This window comes from Wasmannia auropunctata, unplaced genomic scaffold (assembly GCF_000956235.1).
Source record: "Wasmannia auropunctata unplaced genomic scaffold, wasmannia.A_1.0 LD336111.1, whole genome shotgun sequence".
NCBI lineage: Eukaryota > Metazoa > Arthropoda > Insecta > Hymenoptera > Formicidae > Wasmannia > Wasmannia auropunctata.
The window spans coordinates 1,095,186-1,100,007 of NW_012026779.1; positions in this window are offsets into that span (position 1 = coordinate 1,095,186).

Here is a 4,822-nt window from a genome sequence, read left to right on the forward strand (position 1 = left end):
ATCTTTAGACATGACATTCTTTCGACCAGGCAAAGATAACGTATCATGGTTTTTCTAGTTGCGTTGCAGTCCTCACAGCCAATGAACGCTTGGTCGTGCTCTGCAACAAGGGGTACTCGTACAGATCCCACGAGCGAAAACTCACGCTCAGATATCGGCCGCTTTTCAAAGCTCGTAGCATGGACAGTTTATTGACCTCGTTTAATATAACGTGAGGTATTCGCCGTTGCACCTTATGTATTTCAACTTCAGGTTCAGTTGCGGAATCACCCACAAGACAATTGTTATCATTGCGCGCTCATATTAAAATCAATTTGTGCCGAGCGTTAACAACCACACGTTTGTAATTCTCACAAAAGCCCAGTAACATGTTGAGCGGCACGCAAAAATTAAAGTATCCTTCAGATATGTGCGGTTTTAAGGCCCATCCTGCATTATGCAAAATTGAAGCTTTATCATACGTTAGCGTTACCATAAATAGTTCTTAATAGTAGTGGTTATTCCAACGTTTCTATTGCAATCAATCGCCACACCGTTGATTTCGTATCGAATTTCATCAAACATGAACGTCAAACAATTATTTGCAAGCGTCACCGACTCATCCTTCTTTTTCTTTATCACCAATTTTCCTTCGACGTAGAGAAAACTTTCGCATGGTAATGTGTATAAATCCTACTGTTGTACGGGTATTCTTATTTCATCGCTGTGTCCAAACGTAGCATTGGCATATGGATTGTACGTGTGAGTCTCAATTTTCACGATGCTATCATCAAAAATTGATTCACCTCCAATGTTCAAGATATTAGCCATCTCAGGTATTATGCACGGTAAAACCCAAAGATTTTAAAAATTCAATGTTGGAAGCAGTGAGTTTCTTCTTGATAGATCGAATGCTTCACTTCGGTAAAAATTGTGTCTCTTGTACGTTTCACCTGCTCATACAGCACGAACATTTCATGTTATCGCTGTCGTCTCCGTACGTGCAGCCTCATAGTGATTTCCTCTCCACGAAAATTGAGCAATCGACCGTCTTGATCCACAACGCGAATAGTCAGATCCGATATACTCCGTGCGATGATCGAAAGGTAAATGATCTGTGCAGGCGTTTCCGATATCTTATATCCTGGCACGCTCAGCAAAAACTCGTATCGTGTGCACGCACTTGTTACTATATGCACTCACGATCACGTTACACTCTATGCGAATGATGTTTACATTCATGATATTTATCGGTACGTTCGATTCATGCTATTGCCGTGGTTCTAGCGTACGATTTGATGAAAATCCCAACAGTGATATATCCAATGTTACAGGATTTGGTGAAATTTATGCGATACGCGTATTTTATCGTTGGGACACACAACATCGTTGGGATGAACATGTAGGATTGCTCGTTTCAGATATTTTGCAATATCATGCAATTCGTACGATCCTTCAGGAATGACAATCTTCTTGTCGTCTTTGTCAAAATAAAATTTATTATTCGAATTTACATTGGGTATCGTATAGTATGTTTCAAAATCCGTCAGACCGAGTTCGTATTGTTACGCCCGGGGCGGTATAACTCGCGCTCGCGCACTCATACGTGTGTTACCCGCGTTTCCGCACTCGCGCACGCGCACGCGTATCGGATCGCCGCGGAGAAATAAAGGGAACACCAACTTAAGAAATGACAAACTCTTTAATATAAGAGAACGTAGCATAATATAGAAAGGGTCGAAGCACGTTCGAACAAGTTGACGGCTCGTCTCCAAATCTAATGGCGTCCGTTTGACGACGTAGAATCTCGTTGCTCAGGAAACAAGTAAATCTCGCCAGCAGCTCGACCAGCTCGCTCAATTTGCAACGGCGCGGGCGTAACAGTATTCACCATCGCTCAAATCTACAGGTGGAAAGTAGCTTACCGTGAGGATGTTACTTTTGCCAGTCAACGTAAATGTCAGTGACATGTTTGAATTAATACTGAGTCTAAATGTTGCAATCTCTGTCTTTAAATAGATTGTCTGTGTCTACCGTTCGTAGAAACTGTAGACACAGTTAATCGCAATTGTTTTGATCCTAACGTTGATAAGGCGTGCGATTAAATTCGATTTGCGTCTCGTTGTCCCGTAGATATCGCACCAATTCCCTCGGTGGTCGAAGATTACCAAAACTATCGAAATATATAGCAACGATTCCCCTTCTTCGCGTATGCCATCCAAGGAGTACCGAGTTCCTCATCATTGTCCAAATTCACGATACCGCTTTTATTTCGACGTACTCCTCCCGTTGGTAAAGTGGTTCACATGAAAATACCTCTGAAATATGGAACGTACGTTCTGCCAGTTGTTGCAGTTGTATGTTGATAGTTGCGCCTGTTGGAAATTTTAACGTTTTTTTTTCTTCCGCGTCGAAACGCTTCGGCCGCGCTTATACGGAGCGAGATAAACTTCGTGATCTTCCATGACGTGATTGTGACGTTTCAATTCTTCCAGCTGACATTGCGCGAGTTTGTTATCACTCACGGCCTTCGCGATTCCCGCCGCCCCACCAACCAACGAACCGACAACGCCCAATAATTGCAAGAGTAATAGGATACCTTCGCGTTTAGCTACCGGAAGTATTCGCTTGCTCCTTTTCCTCTTCGTTTTTAAACTCATACCAAATTTCGTCTCGGTTTTCATAGCCGCCAAAACAGCTGTGGCTGCGGTTGTCTCTCCGAGAGTCGAATCTCTCGCGGTTATGCGTTATCGCGCTTTTGCGGCGGGTATGTTGTCGGCCACGTGTCGTTCAGCAAGATCATTGCTCTGCGAATAGGATATCGTGTTCGCGATTCACGGCGCGTCCAGCGAATTAATTTCTCGATCATCTCTAGCCAATCGGTGTTCTAAACGCGTTGCCGAACCGCAAAACTGATAACCGGGGATATACAATTAAAAAAAAAGCGCATTTATCGCGCGATTTATTAAACCGCGGCCTCTCGACGGCTGCAATTTTTTATAAACGGCGCGTCAATGTGCATCCACTGCCACGGTTGATTGTAATGTTTCACACACTGACGATACTGTTGAACCTCCGAATCAGCTTTATTTATATGCTCAGGTAATCTGTCTTACAATTGACTTATGCAATTCGAAAACTCTCGCAGCAAAACGACTTTTGGTATATACTCTAATTCTTTGTTGGTTAAATTGAAAATATCACTATTATATCCGACACGATAAGAAACATTTTGGCAACTGAGCACGTTTGTGCTATGCGCTTCTATAAATAGGGCCGCTCTCGATAAATTCTTTTGGGTATTATGTGGAGGGAGGAAAGATACGGTTCGTGCGACAGTCGCAGATGAAAAGTGACAAATTTTGATGATAATGTAATGATGATAAACAAGATAAGGTTAATGTTCGAGAAAAAGATACGTAAGCATGGAAACATGCTACCGATTTCTATACGCGGCATCATCTGTGATCCATCAAACTGGGGCAAGACAAACGTACTGATAAGCTTGCTGGAAAGTCTACACAGCGTACGCTTCGAGAACGTGTACGTGTACTCGAAATCGTTGCAACAACCGAAATATCAATAGTTGGAGAAGTTATTGACCTGGATAGAAGAAATCGGCTATTATACATTCTCCAATAACAGCGACGTCGTCCCGCTAAACAAAGCGCTTCCGAATTCCATCTCTATCTTTGATGATGTGGCATGCGACAAGCAAGATACGATAAGAGACTACTTTACAATGGGCCGACACGCGGACGTTGACAGTTTCTATCTCTGTCAGACTTATGCAAAGATACCGAAGCATCTTATATGATGCGACAACGCGAATCTTTTGATCCTGTTTAAACAGGGTGATACAGATCTGAAAAATGTGTACAACGATTATATAAACACCGACATGTCTTACGAAGATTTCTGTAAATTGTGCCACAGTTGCTGGCAACAAAAGTATGGATTTGTAGTGATGACAAGGACAGTACACTTGTCAGTGGGCTTATCATATAGAAAAGGATTTAACGACTTTGCGGTACTATAAAGTGGTTAGTTGTTGTCGATACATCGATTGTGCAACATTTCTGAGCGCGACATGGAGAATTGCGAGAGAATACACAACAGATTGAGAAAACGAGCGATTCCATTCGCAAAAAATATCGCGCTTTGAAAACTGGTAGAATGAAAGAAGATATCGCGTTGGAGAAACACTTTAAGCCCATCATCGAGCCTCTAAAACGAATTGCTAAAAACACCGCCGACGATGTATTGGTCGAGAACGAATCGTTATTTTCTGGAGCAGACGAAGAATATATGAAATCAACACCCAAACGAAAAAGATCAAACGCTTCGTTAGACAATTCTACAATGGCCTCTACTCCGGTTAAATCAATGCTGAAACGTTCAAAAACTGTGCCGACTATTTCGAACGAAATGTCTGAAATATTATCATCATACGATGAACCGTGCGCTCCCTCCGTTGAAAAAATTTTCGAAATCGCTAATGAGCCACTCGTAACATCCGTTCGAAACCAATTGTAAACATGCGAGAAACAAGAAAAGCTATAAACTATGGTCCTTTAACCTTCAAACCGCACACATCGTTCGAGCACCTACTAATAGAATAATGGTGCGAATTTGGATTTGACATCTTAAATTGTACATATTTCCTGAGGATAAAAACAGAAATGTTTTGAAAACCACACTTTTGGGGGGTAAAATCTTCTCACAAATCCAACGGTATTATTCAATTTAACAAAAAAAACTATTTAACAATCGAAAATTAATTATAAATGAGTTACCGTTCTGAAAAACGTCATTTTTTCGAAGAAAAGCTACCATTTTTTTG